We start from the raw sequence: 19,073 nt of genomic DNA, 5'->3' as shown, positions 1-19,073 counted from the left end.
CAAGGTATCATAGAACACAATGGAGAGCAAGTGTCAAACAATGAAGGGCCATGACATTGCAAGAGGGGTTGTATTGGAATCTTTCCAATTATTAATCATTGGACAATTAAAAGAGTCTGATAAACTTGTGCCCGTCAGCAGGGTGTGTTTGATCCGCCGCAACAGACCATTAAAAAAATAATAATAAAAAATCCCTTTTTAAGCATTTGAATGTTCACTTCAGAGCAGTTTTTCAACTTCCAACTAAGTGTAGATTTATGATTATTTCAGGTCATGGTTATCCATCCAAAAATAACATTGACAACTTGAATACAGTTGAACCAAAGAATCCTTTTGCACACAACTGGTAAATCTTTAACAAGAAAGAAGTTCAGTTGCCTTAACTTCAAAATAGAAGCCTCAAATTGAATTGATGCCCAATGCAGTAATCTATTAAACTTTTATTTTGAAGTTGCCCCTTGTAGCACGTTGGATGAAAGGCAGAGTGTCACGGTCAACCATAGCAGCTGCCTCAACTTCCACCTTTCGACTGGCCTGACTTCAGTAAAAAAAAAAACACGAATACAGAGGGAAATGACACCTGTGGAGTTCTTTGCAGTTCATGATCGTGCATGACTGACCAACGGTCAAGCAGAATAATAGAGACGTACCATCCTTGACAATTCACTATATTGACAAGCCAGATTTTCAAATGAAAAGTCAACGCTTGAATCCTTATTTTATTGGGGATATGTATACATTGCATTTGCTTCCATTAAGCTGCAGTTATAATAACACATTCATTCAGTTAACCCTTAGTAAAGATGGATTTATTTAAAATTATGAATAATAGATTCTTATCTTATTTGGAACTGGAAACTGATTGTCAAGTAATGCAATGAAAATTATTTTTTCTACCATGAGAAATCACTGTGATTACAAAACTGATCAAAATTGTGATTATTATTTGGGCTGTAATCCTGTAGGCCTACTTGGTAGTAATTTTAGGCTTGTTTAATGATTATATAATAATTTTCAGACAGATTTCAGCCCAGCCAATGCTGTAACAGAAAGTGAGGACATTTCTTAAGTACTACCTAATTTGCTGTGTAATTTTTGCCTTTCCTGAAAGTCTGGCCTTTTCTTAAGACAATAGTGCGTAAAAATATGAAAACATTTAATGTATATAAATATTCATTAATTTTATTTTGAGCAATGAAGACCTACCTTGACATTCACTGACCACACCCAAGATTTGTTAACTCCAGGCCTGTTCAATCAAAAAATAATAATAATCACTTAAATAGAACCTGTTTGACAAAATGCAGTCAGCCAAAACATCCCATAAAGCTGCAACAAAATGCCACAATCTAAAGAAATTCAAGAACCTATGAGAAATAAAGTAATTGAAATCTATCAGTCTCTTTACAGTTACCAAGCCATTTCTGAAGCTTTTTATGACTCAGGCAAACCACAGCAAGAGCAATTATTCAAAGGGGGGGAAGAAAAAAAAAAAAAAAAATGGAACAATGGCAACCCTTCCCAGGAGTGGGTGCCCTACAAAAATGACCCCAAGAGCACAGCAAGGACTCATCCAGGTCACGAAGGAACCCAGGAAAACATCTAAAGAACTACACTCAGAATTCAATTTTTCTACTGTTTCATGAGATCTATGCAGTTTGTTGTTTGATTTCAAAAGCCTGTTACCACCACAACTACTTGCAAATGTAATGATTTGAAATTACTGACAATGTGACAGTTTTTGTAATTCTATTTATATTTTATACACGACCACCTTGTGAATGTTACCCGCCCACTCAACTTGGAGGAACGACAACACGGGATTTCCGATATTTTTGCCAGCAATGCTCAGCCGTTCCACAGCCACGAAATTTGTAGGTTGTTTTACATTACTTAACTAGTCATGTCATTTTTAATGTAACTGTGGTGGATGAAATAGTGAAGCTTGTATTCATTTTCACCCTCTCCATTATCACTCAAACATTCAATCTCAGCCATCTCACATTGTCTATTGGCAGGCCAACAATCAGACACTTGGTAAATTGTGCTTTCCATTGATTTATACACACTGAATGCCTCACCAGTGCCACACCAACATACAACCTTGGTCCTCTTCAGCAGTGGAAAGCACACTCGCACTATGCTGTGAGAAGCTGCAGGAGTCTGGCGTCACCATGGCGGCTGAGAGCAGTCTCTCGGCAGCGGAAGGCGGCGGAGGTTGCCGCGCACACGTCAAAAAAAGTTTTGGGGAGAAACCTGCGAAAATCATCTCTCGTGATTGGTCCATTTTCGTCACATGCTATGATGACATACTCCGGCTTCCTCCTGGCCCCACGTAGCAACTACGTCATCACCTTCTTGATCAATTGGGCAACATAAATAAACCTATCCACTGGTTCAAGCACACACTATTTCACGGTCACCATTGTTGTTGCTTTGTTCCTTGTTATAGAAAGGAAAGTAAACACGGATACCGGAAACGACCAGAAATCGCTGAAGGAAACTCCGCTCTGTGGCCTCCAAGCACCCATAGCGACACCTCTAACTTGGAGAAGAACTGCAGCACATTTTTCAAAACTGCGTGTATGGGTTGTATAAAGGCATACTGCATGCAGGAGAGCTACAGTGACGTAAGTGTAATTGCAGCATGCATGAGTATAAAGAGGCCTTATTTGAGCTGCCGTGGTGACACCAATGCCCTTCGGCTTCTCACAAAACAGCAAGACCGCTGAGAAAACTTCATTTCATTTGTCATTTCTTGGGGTGGCTCAACCAATTAGCATGTTTAGGTTGTATGAAAATGATCATAGAGAGAAATAAATGACTCAATTTCATACTGCATATCGCATAACATTGCACGTTTAATAACCGTGGAGCGGGATGGTTTTCAATGCCTCGGTAAGGCCCTCTAGCAAAAGTACACTGTGCCATTTCAACGAAGATGTTTGTAAAACTGTAGTGGTGAACCGGTCTAAAAGAACAACAACAAAAAGCTGCTTAATCTGAATCTTGCAGCAACAATGTCTCTCTAGCATTTTTAGAATTATAGTAGTATTTTATAGGAGAAATTACCGTGATTTCCAGCCTATAAACTGTGACTTTTTTTACACGCTTTCAACCCTGCGGCTTTTGCGGTGATGCGGCAAATTTGTGCATTTTTTCTAATGGCTCCAAGGGGACACTCGAGCGGAAAAGGTAAGAGCGAGGCTGGTGGTATATATGTGCCGAGGAAATGACTTTTACCGGTATGTTTTTTTTTTTTTTTTTTACTGGCCCTGTTAGCGCCGCGGTAGCATGTTGCTTCTGTGTGACTGCTGTGTCTCAGTGATTTAGTTTAGTTGTTTTTTTTTTTTTTACCTAGTTAGTGCCGTGCTACAGTGTTGCTACTGTGTAGCTGCCAACCGGTATGTTTTTTTTTTGTTTGGTTGTTTTTTTGTTTGTTTGTTTTTTTTTTTTTTATAAACAGCCCTGTTCATGCTACCGTGTTGTTGCTATGTTAAGATAAGCTAAGGTATGAAAACTTTGAAAATTCTGTGTATCTTGTGTTTCAATGTGGGTTTCAATCTGGGCACTTGTGACTTTTACACACGTGCGGCTTATGTATGTAGCAAATGGTATTTCCTTTACAAATGCACTGGGTGAGGCTTATAATCAGGTGCGCTCTGTCAGACGGAAATTACGATACCTTTTTCATAATGAAACCTTTTTTCCACATGTTACAGTATTTTCTTCATTAACACTGCAGTATTAAAATTTGTCATTTTGATGGGAAAAATTACATCTCCCTCACAAACATTTTCATTCTACACACTATTTGATTCAAAATTAACCAAATATTTAGATAAAAAGGAATGAATACGCGTTGACTGAAAACAACAGAAGTTTCAATTTCCTGTGATTTTGATTTTGGCTCTAATTGGCCAGCCCTAATAGAGACTTGTTCAGTTTTCCGTTCAAATGCAAACTACACAAACATGAATCATTGTAGCTATTAAAAAAAAGACAAATGAAATGAAAATTATGAGCATGACGCTCTTTATAAAGAGATCTCTTTCATAAGCCTCTCGTATTGAATGTTGAGTGACTTGCCAGGTGTACCTAAGATAGGGTTAGGGTTAGATAGTGCAAGTCATTTAGCCTGCAAGATCAGTCAAAGGCATGCTTGGATATTGTGTGTACAATCATGCGGACAGGCAGATTAACAGATCTGAGCCAGCTCAACCGATCCAGCCCACTTTGCTTTTTTTTTTTTTTTTTTTTTGATAAGCTATAAATCACAGCGGTAGACGAAACCTGGACTGGACTATCGTGACCGTTACTTCTTTAAGATGCAGATGTAAAATTGGCACATCATATCCATAACCGAGGCCCTTGCCTTTTACACAGAACTCAGCTGGATAATGCAACAACTGTCACTTTTTCGCATAGCTATACGATACGCAAGGAGAATTAAATGAGTGACCATATTGTCACAAACATAAAATAAAACATTTATTGGACAGCAACATCATCACCTCAGTCTCTCCATTCTGGCTTTCACTTGTGATGTTTTCATCTTGACTTCATTATCAACATGGAAATAGTTTGGTATGAGTCAGTTTCTCTTGTGTTGGGCCTTAGATTATGATGAGATGGCATTTTATCATATAAATTTATGGAAAAAAAAAACTACCACGTTATTATGGACAGTATTAGCATAGCCCTATTGTATACTCACACTCTAGATCTCTATGTGCAGAGCATTGAACATCGTTCTTTCAATAAATGATAAGTAATGTATTAATCGCTACAGAACCATTTACATCTGCATCATGAGACATTAGAATTGATTAGTTCATCTCAGCCCTAGTGCAGGATAATGAAGTCAAAACATGGATGGAGACAGGCAGATTATGAGAAACAAATACCCTATGTAGCATAGTAAAGTGAAATAAGAAATCTACATCCTTGCAGGTGGCTAATTGTCACATGAAGCAATGGGTGGATCCTCACGTTGGAGGCCTGCTGTGTTCAAGCCAATCCTCTTAATGGGCTTCTGTCTCTCTCGCTCTCTCTGCTACAGTAGCATCAGGAAAGAGAAAATGAGGAATGGAATGGAGAGTGGGGGCAGTGATGTTCAGGAAGGACGGTTTAGTGCTCAGTGAAAACCCTTACACTGGGCCTCAACACACTAACACAAAGAATAAGGGGGGGACATGGACTGAATCTCATTTGACTGTTTTTGCCCTTCTTTTCTCTCCTTGGAAGTTCCTTATGATATCGAAAAATGTAAAAAGCTTCCTGTCAAACACAACTTGAGATGACCACTGAAGGAAGAGCAATGTTTACAGTAATTAGTGTACACACACCAAAAATGTACATTGTAAGACCTTCCTTGTTACAATAATCAGTCAACCAATAGTCATCGTTCATTCAGAGAAGCTTTGTGCATGGAGCAAGTAGGTGTGTGTGAGGCAGGCAAGTGGTGAGGACAGTAGTCCAAGTTTATATTATAACAGATAATGTAAGAAAAGCAGTAAGAAAAAAGGAGTTTGAGGATATTAGTTAACATTAATTATACTGGTTATCCTATTTATTTTTCCTCATACTTGTGTGAACCTGTGCTACTAAAGGGCACAGCCTAATAGTGTAGTATTTCTCCGTTGACCTGTCTCGTTCAATAAACATCTGAAAGTGCTTTCACAAATGTCACTTCTTTCCACCCACTTCACTTGAGCAGTGGCATGTCTGAAGCGTGGTGGCGATTCAAATTTTGCCTTACACTAACAACAAAAAAATTATAGACTGTAATGTGCAGATTTTATCCATTGTGGGTTGGTAACATATACACAGCAATAAAAGGAGCATTTACTATACTGGTAGTTCCATTGTGCAAAATGATGCATTGCATCATTTTGATGCTTTTACGTCAAATCCAAAGAGCTAGCAAGTAGCATTGTGCCCCCAACTGTTCAACAAATGTTGATTTATCATTACAGAATTGCTATAAGAATTACTGTTAGTGGCAGACTCAAAAACCCACAAGGCTCAGTGAACGCACGCGCACACTGAGTGAAAGCACTAAAGAAACAACTGATTTTTTGTGCAGCAATGAAACGTGACACTAACTGTCACATCCGGTTAATTTTAAAAGCCTTAGTTCAGCTCGTGAAAGCAAGATCTTGAGTTACGAGTGAGGAAAATGAAACACCCTCACAATTGTTTGAGTTTTTAAGTTTGCCGTATCAAGTTTTGACTAGAAGCTTCATGAATGGCAATAAAATAATATGCAAAACTCTAAAAGGTAGACAGAACAGGATTTTATAAAATAAAACCTAATACATTTAATATTGTGTCTGTAATTCAATAAATTTGCAAAACTCCACAACGATGCTTTAAGGCAGCATTGTGTATCCCGTCGAGCATGCTAGAGATGGTTTTGTGGTGAACGCATTCTTGGCCTCATGGGAACTGAGCCTCCAAGTGGATCTTTTCCATTAAAGCTACTCTAGATCCTCTGCATGGTCTTTGGCATTCTTCACCACAAGTCTGTTAGAAGTTAAAGCTGAAGATTCTAGAAGCCCTTCATGCATGGCAACACGTGTACTTAAATAGTTGGGTGAGCCGCTTTTTCGATTTATCTTGCCAAGCCCCTTATGGAGGTATTTGAAAGGAGACCTAATCCCACCAGGCACAACACCATTCTGAGCTACATTTATGTTGTTAGCACACAACTGGCTCCCATAAGGAATCAATTAAACACTGTTCATAGGGGATTTAGCAGTCACATGATAATGCAAAAAAAAAAAAAAAAACATAATAGTATCTAGCTCTTTATTTAGAGGCCCTGTAGCTCAGTGGTTAGAGCATTAGTTTGGTAAACCAGGGGTTGTGGGTTCGTATCCCACCGGGGTCTCCACTCCCTGAGAAGGGTTGCGTCAGGAAGGGCATCCGGTGTAAAACTTGTGCCAGACAAATATGTGTATTCATCTGAGATGACACGCTGTTGCGACCCCGAAAGGTACAAGCTGAAAGAAACTTATCTAATTCTTTATTTCCTTATTGCTGAGTTATTATTTGCAATGTGGGAGGTTACTGAAAGGCTTTATAAAATTGCAAGTGTGCTGACATGCATGGTTTATGCATATGGTTCATTTTCTTATTCGATTTAAAAAAAAAAAAAATATATATATATATATATATATATATATATATATACACACACACACACAACACACACACACACACACACACACAAAGAAAAGCCTCTCCACTAAATTTTATTTTGAAGAATATATTAATTTTACTGATGAGTATTTGAATTATTGGTAGTTGTTGTCATTCAAACAGCCATAATTGACCCCTCTGTGGATATTGCGCAATCCGCGTCACTGACCAATCAGAGGCCAGAGATCTGCATAAAGCAAAGCCCGTTTTTGCTCCCGCCATTTTCTCAGACAACATTGCACGGTCCAGTATAGGTTTAGTTAGCGTTTTATCGCGTATATAGGTAATTTAACAAAAAAATATGGTTAAGAGGTGTAGTCACGGACTTTGTAATAGTGACGACAGGTATCCTGAAAGGCTAGTTGGTGGAGTTCGATTCGTACCCTTTCCAAAACCGAAGACCCAGTACAAAAAATGCCTTCGATGGATCGAACTTTGTGGAAGACCGCATCATCAACTAAATCCATCTAATATCAACCAGAACACATATGTTTGCACGAAGGTATGCCCTATATTTGATTTTCAATACATGTCTCGTATAAATGAATTCGAAGTTCTTCGCTAGCATAACACCGCTACGTGTGAACGATTGACACACTTATTCTTTGTTGAGCGATATTTAGCGATGATCGGACTGCACAAACGTATTGATTTCTTGCTGGCTCCCGACCGAAGCTTAACCAGACTGTGTTTGCACGAAGATATGCCCTAAATTTGATTTTTAATACACGTCTCGTATAAATGAATAAGACGTTCTCCGCTAGCATAACACCGCTACATGTGAACGATTGACACACTTATTCTTTGTTGAGGGATATTTAGCGATGATCGGACTGCACAAACGTATCGATTTCTTGCTGGCTCGCGGCCGAAGCTTAACCAGACTGTGTTTGCACGAAGATATGCCCTAAATTTGATTTTTAATACACGTTTCGTATAAATAAATGAGACGTTCTCCGCTAGCATAACATTGCTACGTGTGAATGATTGAATGAAATCAGAAGCATGGCGTCTCTCTCAGTTAAGAAAGTATTGTATTTAGAATCTATATCGTTGATTTGAATGAAATCAGAACCATGGAGTCTGTCTCAGTTCAGAATGTATTGTATTGTATTTGCCATTTTTACTGTTTGTCTTACGTCAGCGCACGTGGCGTGACGTCACTTCAGGAGGCGTGGTTAAGTGCCCTGTACGGAGGGGTCAATTGTTTTGAAGAAAGAAAATACTCTAAAGTGGTGGTTATTTTACACTTTTAATGCAAAAGTATCTTTCCTGTGATCAGTCAAATGTAAAAAGTTCATGATTTGCAAAATATTCTGAAGATGCTAAAAAGCTTTTTGTATAAACAGTGGAACCTCAATAAAAAACGGACTCCAATATAATGGATTTCTGATGAGCCGCTTATCCTCATAAGGGTCACGGGAGTGCTGGAGCCCATCACCACTACCTTCGGGCAGAAGGCGGGTTACACCCAGCACCGGTTGCAAGCCAATCGCAGGGCACATAGAAACAACCACTCGTGCACATTCACACCTACAGGAAATTTAGAGTCTTCAATAAACGTTTTTGTGATGTGGGAGGAAACAGGGGTGCCCGGAGAAAACCCACGCAGGCACATGGACAACATGCAAACTCCCCAAAGGTGGGGCTGGGATTTTAACCATGGTCCTCAGAACTGTGAAGCAAATGCTCTAACCAGTCATCCAGGACTCTGGATTGAACAATACGTCCAAAAGTACTTTCCATTTGTCCCTTAAAATGCCATTTACAAAGTGTTTTAGTTCCAGAATTGGCCACAGCGTGGTTTTTAATCTTCTTGTGATACCAAAGCCAACAAAGTACAGTATTTTTTTTTTTAAGTGGAAATAAAAAAATCATTTAGTCAAGCCTTTTATGTGAAAAATGTTTCATATCTTGTCTCTCAGTGTTGGTAAATGGATGAATGCTCTAACTGAACTTAAGCAGATACACAGAATGCTTGATACATGATGCAAGAAAACACAATGCAACCGCATTTTCTGTCGATTTTGTTAACCAACCATTGAACTTCTTGCATGACTTGCAAAACAGCAAGTTTTTCAAACAAACCTGATACAAGTCCCTGCCCTTGAGTCAGCATGGATTGTGAAAAAGGAAGGACAACAGAACAGCCAAAATTAGAATGTGTTTAAATCAGTCACTTGCCTGCGTAACCGTGGTTATTCAGGGCACAACCTGTGCAAATCAACATAATAAATTAGCCCGACCAAGACATAATACTGTAACCAAGTGTAATTCAAAGGGTACTTTGGCATTAACAGGTTTTGTGAAGTGTATCAAAAATGAAAAAAAAAAAAATGCAAATTTTCATGAAGTGTTTGACTGAGCATCTTGTCCAGGGGTGCCCAAACGTTTTTTACCCAAAGATCTACTTTTCCAGCAGCCAGCCTCTTTCGAGCTACCGACAAGGGGGGCCACGCGCGCATCGCTGCAACTGCTGTGGAGAAAGCAAAAGAGAGACCGTAAATTGGAGGCCAGCTTGCTGGAACGCACCTTTATGTACGTGCGATCAACATACAGTATCTGCCGCACCTGAATCAAGTGATGAGATGGATGATAGGCTGACGTCTTTTGGGTTTTTTTTCGGCATGCTCTCACCCGATCGACCAAAACTGCCTCACGATCGACACATCGAGAACCCCTGATCTAGAGACGTTATTCCATTTCTAGCTCTGATTGTGATCACACCTTATTGTAATTCCAAACTGTACAACTATTATGGCATTTGATTTTGAAGGTTCCATTTTTTTCCTCCAAAACTGCAAAAAATAAACTTAATACTTTCAGTCTAAACATTTTTTGCACTAGAGTGCATTTTAGTCATAAATAATCAAATACTGAATTCACACAAGTGCTCTGCCGTGATTAAATATAGAATCTTTTTATAAAGCTAAACACAATGTAACGTGTGTGTGTGTGTATAGAGAGAGAGAGAGAGAGAGAGTGTCATGGAACCGTGCATAAACAAGACGAATCGTGAACTTGATGAGCGAACCAAAAAAAGCGGCATGTATCTCTTTGTAGGCGGTGGATTTGTACATGTGCATAACATGCTGCTGGCAATTAGCTCAAATATCAAAACAATCTGCTCTCATTTCACAACCTGCCTGGAAATTAGCAAAGCTCAAACATCTGAGCAACACATCTTTTCCATTCAAACAACCTCACAGCGGCCTGAGCTGGTGTTCTGAGCCAGTTCAGTTCTAGTTCAATAGTGAACTCACTGTGAACCAATTTGGCTTTCCATGCTCTGTGGGGTTCCAACAAACCAACACAATGTCATTGTTTAAGTGGTGAAACTAATTGTAATTCAAATGCTCCCTAATGTGCAAGCGTGTCTATGTTTACACCAACGCTAAAGATGGATCACAACTCCAGAAGAGAATTTTTTTTTTTATGTGAAAAATTTTGAAATAATTCATTTTCATACCACTTGGCCTCAGTACAGTAAAATTAAGTATGAAAACAGGCAGAGAACATTTTAATATCTATACACATTAAAGACTATACACTCATGACAAGTCTTCCTTTTGCAAGTAACTGTACTGTCAGATCCTTTTATTTCCAAAATGTTAATCGCAGTACTCAGTAAATTTTACGTTATCATCATCATCACCACCACCTCATTTGCTAATGGAGCTGATCTTTAAGGAGAACTGTTGGGTGGATTCCCATTTTTTAACAGCTATACATTTTAATGTGTGGGTTGCAAGAGAATGGCGTCAATTACAGACAGAACATACACTGCAATCTCGTGCTTTTTTGCCCCATCTTGACTCAGTTGGTGACCATTGGTATTCAAAGAACTGTTCAAAGTTTGAGAAGTGGCTCTGAAACTACCTCAAAGAAGTTCTTGTGTCCCTGTGCTAATAACATCTGTGGGAGTAACCTTTACTATGCAGTAATCACAATTGTTTAACTTGTTATGGGCTAATTTGTGATTTCACCACTGAATTGTAATAGCTGTTGTATTTAAGCAGAGGAAAACTGATGAGCATAGAATGGAAGTAGGTTAGCAACAAAACATGTACACATCTCTGGCTAAAAATGTCAACGAAAATAAAAGGAGGGAATCAAACCAGTTATTTTTTTATCTTATACGAAAGACAAAAAAATGTTCAGAAAGTTGGTTCAACTTATCATATTTCAGCACTATCACCACTTACAAGAACATTCAAGAGTGTGCACACTTGCAGTCAAGGCCAAACAATTTTAATTTGGATCAACACCAAACTGCAAGATCCCGTACAGTGTCTGAATTTTGACAATGGGATTGATGAATTATTCCCAGAAAGAAAGACAATGTCATAAAATGCCTCAAGGAGAAAAGCTTTTGTACTAAGAAATAGCGATATAAAGATAGTCTCTATGACAGATATAATTATAACTTAACATTACCCATTGACAGTTGAAGAAAGAGACATGAACTTGAATAGAGTGTGCAAAAAGCTTTCCACATGTCCAATGGTGACTCATATTCCTGTCATCAGAAGGTCTATAAACAGGAGTAACTAAAAGCTCTAACGTGGTTATAGCTCATAGAGAACAGCAATATCCATCGGAGTTTACGGTAGATTAAGCAGACTACTGTATACAGTCCTCTCCAAAATTAATCTTACAGAAAGGTCTATTCATTCGTTTTTGTTATAAACTGAAGATATTTAGATTTCAGATCAAGAGACAATTTAGAATTACAGCTTTTAATTCATGGTATTTACATCTAGATTTGTTAAACAACTCAGGACAGAACACCTTTTGTTGAAAGCCACCCACTTTTTAAGTGGGTGAAAGTACTGGTACAAACAAATTAACTTAAAGTGAATAAAATTTTATATTTGACGACATAACCGGTACCGTTGCATTCTTCTTTGAAAGGCTTTTACCGCAGCCACACAGTTCTTGTTTGTTTTGTGATGGTTCTCCCTGCTAAAATGCATGCTCTATTGGGTTAAAGTCAAGTGATTGACCTGGCCAGTCTAAGAACTTCCACTTTTACCCCATGATGAAGTCCTTTGTTGTGTTGGCAGTGTTTTGGGTTATGGTCTTGTTGCACGATGAAGCGTCTCCCAATTAGTTTGGATTGAATTTACTGTAAATTGCCAGACAAAATGGGTTTGTAAACTTCAGAATTATTTCGCTGCTATCATCATTAGTTACATCAATGAAGCCTAGAGAGCCCATTCGAGAAGCAGCCATTCAAGCCCAAGTCATGACATTACCCTCACCATGCTTCACAGATGAGGATATGCGTTTTTGATAAAAAGCAGATCCTTTCTTTCTCCATACCCTGGTCTTTCCATCACCTTTGTAAAGGCTAGTCTTGGCCTCAGTCCAGAAAACTTGGAAATCTTTTGCCTGATCTCTGTAATTCTTTGGAAATTCCAATCTGGCCATCTGATTGATTTGGCTGAGAAATGGTTTGCATCTTGTGGTATGGCCTGTATATTTCTTCTCTCAAAGTCTTCTTCAAACAGTGGCTTGTGATAACTTCACCATTGCCACGTGGAAGTTGGCAGTGGTGTCAATGACTGTTGTCTTTGGCTTTTTTCACAGCTCTTTCAATGTTTCTGTCATCATTTGTTATTGATACACTTGGCCAACCTGTTTGAGGGTTGTTGCTCAGTTCAGTCATTTTTCCTTCTTCAAGACTTTCCGAATTGCTACACAGGCTACGCACAATGTTTTTGCAATAGCTTTGATCCATTTTCCCTCTTTTCTCAGCTTCAAAATTATTTGCTTTACCCCATAGACAGCTCTCTGGTCTTCATGTTTGCTTAGCAGCAAATTCAGTTTTCGCAGGTGAAACCCAAAGCCAAATTAAAAAATAAAAATAAAAAAAAAAACACTGTTTAAGTAATCAATCTCAAAGGCAACACCTGAGCAACTAGAATCACCCATCACTTACATATTCCCATAGATACTTGAAAAGTGGGTGGCTTCGTACAAAAGGTACTCTCTCGTGAGTTGTTTCACACATCCAGATGTAAATATCATGAGACAAAAGCTGGAATTCTGAAATGTGTCTCATTTTCATCTTTTGATCTGAAACCCAAATGTCTTCACTACGCAACAAAGAGAGAATTTGAATTTGCCGTTCTGATACTTTTGGAGAGGACTGTACGTTAAAGTTGAAAAACACCAAATTGTCCTAATAAGTCTGTCCAGCTCACGTTTCTTTTAAGTGTCACACTTGTCCCAGTTGATGGCCATGTGTTGCTTCTTTTAAGTGATTTGCAATGCTGTTATTTTATTTAATTTCTTTTTTATACATCCCATCGGCTTGATCAGCCTCTCAGCTGGTATCAAACAGCTTCAACTGGACAGATTACTCGAACTTTAACCTGTGACTGTTGTCGTGCATTTGAGTCCATCAATGGGGTATAGTGATAATTACACCAGCTCATTCATCATTAAATAAGAGTTTCCTACTATTTCAGATATTAAAATTACCCTAATTTATTTCAACACATGCTTACATTACAAAAGTCCTTCTCTAATGTTGGGCTGCACCTGTAGGACGCCAGTGGAGAGGATGTGACCCCAGTGAGTATGCCTCATGGGCATACTAGAATAAAGTGTAATTGCATTCTCATTGTCAGTGTTTTTTTTTTTTTTTTTTTTTTTTTTTTTTTTTGCAACAAGCATATATATACACACACACACGCGCGTGCACACACACACACACACAGAACAGGAGATATGAAGTGCGGTGGGGGGGAGAAACCACATACTAGAGAACAGTTGTCGAACTCGAGTCACGGTGGCGAAATCATTTCTCAACTTCCATGATTCTTGTTAAAATCTGGACTAAAATTTCAAATTAAGATATCATACATGATAAGGGCAGATTGCAAGCACTTGTGTTACCAAACATGAACAATATTTTATGTCAAGATTTCTGATTCCAAAACTTGTTCATAAATGTCATGTGGAAATAAGATGAGGTAATTGAAAAAATGTTATGGTTTCAGTCATAAAAGGAAACCGTAACTACAATGTAGGCCATGACAAAAAATAATTTGACATCCCTACTCTAGAGGGACCATGAAAAAAAAACATTTGAAAGTGAAGAAAAGAAATAGATAGAGATGATGATTAGGAAACGAATGAAAGTCTCCCAAGATCAAAGACAAGGAAATATGACAACACATATGTCGCACTCGGCTTCACTGAAACTCTGGTGGGAGATTTGTAGTGTAATCACATGCGGTATCACCACCAGACACATGAAAATGCCCTATTGTATCACGGAATTTTGCCATAATTCGGATAGAAATAATCCGAGGAAGGCTCGGTGACATATTCTGGCCAGTAAGAAAAAGAAACATTTCAGGACCCATTGGCAAGCGAAGCGTGGTCACCCTGAGCCACACGACATATGTACAAGTGTATTTCCGCATTTTTTTCAAGAACAACAATTTTAGAGTACAATAAGTCTCTGAATTCTTTTAAATAACATTGCTATGATGTTGCTAACCAATGATGACAAAAGTACGTCTTACCATTAATAAGGCTTCTTGTGCTTTCATACGTCATCCAGGTGTTGAGACATCCATTCATTCATCATGACCGTAATTCAATTTGATTTGGGATCACTATGGTACACTGGCAAACAGTTCTTTCCCGACAAAGGCATGTCTTTTATTCATTTGATTATCTTGTCTTTATGCGAAGTTGGCAAAATGTTGATTGGCAACGTCGAGTACAAATGCTTTGGCATACTGCACATCTGTGAATTTAAACACACAGTAGAACCCTCCCTCTCCACAAAGGCTGTCCATTCTTGTTGAAAACTTCGCTACTCATATTTTTTCCTTTGAGCGACCTTTGTCAAATGTTTGCATAATTATTGTTTCGACATGATCACCGTTCGATCGTTCCGCGCCTGTGGTAAGTGAGCTAGTCAGACTCCACATCATTCCCGTCTGAAAATCCATCCAAATATTCACCATTATTACAGCCACAGGTTCAAATCTGTATGTACGTATTCCTCCATCTTCCCGATCAACCAATACTGCTATTTCTACATTAGATGGAGATAAATCCGAGAAATCAGCGCTCTACGTGATTGTGTATTCCTTTGTTTGCGCACAGAAAATGCCACTTCCTGTTTTTTTAAGTCATGTAACTCGCCAAAATGCGGTGCCCATGAAAATTTGTAATTGCCGATAAAAAACATTCAAAACACCATTAAATGATATCGGATTAACCTCAAATTTTCAAGGTACAGTACATATGATGCATATTAAGGCTTTTCATTGTATTCCTTTAATCATCCCTCTTTGTGAATGCAACTTCAGTAAACAAGCAAGCACGAAAGCACGGCCTGTCACAAGAGCTGCTGAGACAGTTCTACACATCAGTTGTCCAATCAGTACTGTGTATCTCCATCACAGTCTGGTTTGGGGCCACCACAAAAAAGGACAAACTCAGACTGCAATGGACAATCAAAACCGCTGAACGGATTGTCGGCACCATGCGACCCACTACCAAGGACTTGCACACAACGCGAACTAGGTCCAGAGCAGGCAGGATCCTTTCAGATCCTCCGCATCCTGGCCACCAGCTCTTCCACCTCCTTCCGTCGGGAAAGCGCTACAGATCAATGAAGGTCAAAAGTAGTAGGCATTCAAACAGTTTTTTCCCCTCTGGCTATTCAGTCATTAAATTCTTGATCAACGAACCTACTATTTTACTGGCTTGTGCCATGTTAAGACACCCACTCACATCCTGTATGTTAAATCAGAACTGGTAATCTGAGGACCTGGGTTCGATCCCGGCCCCGCCTGTGTGGGGTTTGCATGTTCTCCCCTTGCTTGCGTGGGTTTTCTCTGGGCACTCTGGTTTCCTCCCACATCCTAAAAACATGCATTAATCGGACACTCTAAATTGCCCCTAAGTGTGATTGTGGCAGTTTGTCTCCATGTGCCCTGCTATTGGCTGGCAACCAGTTCAGGGTGTACCCCGCCTCCTGCCCATTGATAGCTGGGATAGGCTCCGGCATGCTCCGCGACCCTTGTGAGGATAAGCGGCAAAGAAAATGTATGGATGGATATATATATATATATATATATATATATATATATTTTATAGACCGCACAAATTGTCACTTTAAACTGCTCCCTTCGCACAATTGACATTGTTAACACACTTATCTACATAGATTTTACATCTTGCACATCTTATAGGGAATGGTTCCTATCGAGAGAAATGTCTCTTGTTCTTTGTTCTTGTCGCTATGTTCTTCCTTGTTCTGTATGTCGTACCAGGGCAGTACTGACTGCCGGAGAAATTTTTTGTGTGTTTTAACACACTTCGCCATTAAAGCTGATTCTGAAAGGTGGCATACCAAACAGCTCAGTGGAGGAAAAAAAAAAATACCACAGCAGAAGACCCAGCGGTGCCTTCTGCAAAAAAAATAAAATATCCCTCTCTCTAGCAAAAACAAAACAAAGAAACAACAGTTTAAATAAGGATTTTATTTTGTGGGAATTTAAGCCTAATTGTTGTATGTTAAATATTTTCTGATGCAGACTATAAAACAATGTCAAAGTTTTTTTGTGTTGTAGTTGATCTATATTTTGTTTTCCTTAATATAATTAGTGTCATGTAGAGTTGTAACAAGTTTATAGACAAATGATATATATATATATCATTGCTGCAGAGAGTTGGGGGGTGCAAAGTGTTTTCTTCTTTCTCGAGGGGATGTAACAGAAAATAACTATATACCTATGGTGTGTGTGTGTGAATAAAATGATTTTTTTTGTTTCATTCTGTAAACTAATGAAAATATAACACAAATTCTAAATAAAAATGTTTCCATTCAGACCATTTGCAGAAAACAAAAAAGTCAAAATACCAAAAAAGGTGTGTGTCAAAATAAGTAGATTTAATAAAATTTTATTGATTAAATGTTTCAAATATATTTTCATTTAAAAAAAAAAAATCTGGGAAAGTAATCACATCAAAGCTTAGTGGTGTATTGTTGCACGACCTGTTCTCTGGTTTAACACTGCATGCCTTGTTTATAAAACAAAAATGAGTTTAGAGTACGCAAAGAATAAAATTAATCCAAAAAGGAAGCAGCTCACGTCCAGACTCAATTGCTTGTATGTGCCTGTTGTCCAGGAGCCAGCAACGCTCTATTTTCTTCACACGTTCAAGTCACAATTGCAGCCACGCAGCTCTGTTAGTGTTTTTCATTTGCAGATTCGCCCATCAGCCCTGCTGCGCGCACACACACAGACGCGCACGCGCGCGCGCACACAAATTCACGCGCACACGCAAGGGTGGAATGTAGAGGGAAGCAACACAACAATAAAACCACGCGCGCGCGCACACACACACACACACACACACACACACACACACACACACAAAACACGTTACAGGCTTAGCGTGTGCTGGAAATTGTTCAAATGTGCATCTGCAATGCAAAATACCACGCGGGGCTTTCGCGTGGAAACAAAGACAGAAGTGAGGCTGCGAGATGCTGTTGGGACCATGTGCGCCAAAGCAACATGCACAAATCCCAGCGTTGCGCGGGCGTGTATGTGTGCGCGCGAGAGATTGATCTCTTACCTGATGTAGCATATCAACGTTCACTCTGTGCAATGGTAGCTGAAGGAGAGGAGGAGGAGGAAGGGGGGCAAAAATGTGGTAGCCAAAATTTTCGAGCCAGTTCAAGGCGATGGCTTAAGGAATTCTCTCCGGTGAAAAACTTTTCCTCAGTATAAAACCAAACTGTCAACAGAGAAGAAAAAGGGGAGTGAGTCAGACAAAGTAAGTGAACTGAAGGGGCAAAACGGGGAATAGTGTCATGTTCACCACGATGACGCCCCTTTTCATTCTGGGATTCTAAACATGCATGCAAAACGTCATTTGGTAAACATAAAATAACCACAAACACAAATAATGAGACAGTGGAGACAAAAGTTGCATATGACGCAACACCTCACCTTTGTCATAATATCACGCGGGGTAGTGACCGAACTCAAAAGAAGCCCCGTAACGCGAAGAGAGCGCTTCAATTGTGCTGCGAAGTGGCCACCCGCCGTGCTTCAAAACTAGCTTTTTTTTTATTTTTTTAAATCCACCTCAACGTAGTTCGGTGGACGGACGTCAACTGGGCTCGCGCGCTAAGTGGGGGTGGAAGGGGGGGGGCTACCAATAACAAAAGGCGACGTCTGCCAGAATGTCACACACGAAATAATAATAACAAGAAGCGTCTCGAGAAAGCGACAGGAGTCAAACGGCCACAAGCCAAAATGACACTGCACCCCGGCTGACTGCGCGCATTGTCAAAAAATCGCAACCCGCTATAAAGCAAGCGCTACCAGCAGCTAGCACACTTTTGGCTGGCCCGAGAGCTACTTCTAAGCAGACCCTAAAGAGGAAAACAACACAACGTTCCCTCCAGAGACTGCCGACGCCGCTTGAAAGTGTAAAACAACTTACATTTCTCCATACGAGAAGGAGCATTAGTCCGGTCTAGTGGTACGTAGTAACAATGTAGCTGGACAAGCGCTGCTCCAGTTGTCCCGCCCTTGTGTACTAGAGTCACACGACATATCTATACATATCTATAATCTCCCAGCGTCCAATCACCGGGCTTTACGTAAGAACAATTTCTTCTTCCATTGGTCAACAGAGGGGTCAATCTCGGTTGTGTCGCCAGCTGTCTCCCTGCCATATAGGGGTGTGTCGTGACGTCACACAGCCTGTTCGAAGTAAACAATCTGAGAAAAAAAAGGATCTTGAAAGAAATAATTGAATGCCATCAATCCAGGCTTTCAACTCATTATTAAAAACACTAATTCATGACTTTG

General features: G+C 39.4%; 1 protein-coding gene across 6 annotated transcripts in view; it reads right to left on the bottom strand.

Moving 5' to 3' along the window:
* LOC133490830 (vitamin D3 receptor A) overlaps window positions 1-18,858 on the bottom strand; it is a 98,768-nt gene extending 79,910 nt beyond the window's left edge. For 2 of the 6 annotated variants that reach the window (XM_061801381.1, XM_061801398.1), the window contains exon 1: window positions 17,827-17,966. The gene's annotated coding sequence lies outside the window, so the exon portion shown is untranslated. Of the gene's footprint in view, window positions 1-1,206; window positions 1,217-8,445; window positions 9,683-17,124; window positions 17,473-17,826; window positions 17,989-18,702 lie in introns of those variants that run through there. The other 4 variants (XR_009792300.1, XR_009792298.1, XR_009792301.1 and 1 more) reach the window with 4 other exon arrangements.
* Window positions 18,859-19,073: the final 215 nt, after the last annotated feature.

This window comes from Syngnathoides biaculeatus, chromosome 2 (genome assembly GCF_019802595.1).
Source record: "Syngnathoides biaculeatus isolate LvHL_M chromosome 2, ASM1980259v1, whole genome shotgun sequence".
Classification (NCBI taxonomy): Eukaryota; Metazoa; Chordata; class Actinopteri; order Syngnathiformes; family Syngnathidae; genus Syngnathoides; species Syngnathoides biaculeatus.
Note: the sequence above shows the minus strand (reverse complement) of the source record. Positions and strands in the feature narration are given on the sequence as shown.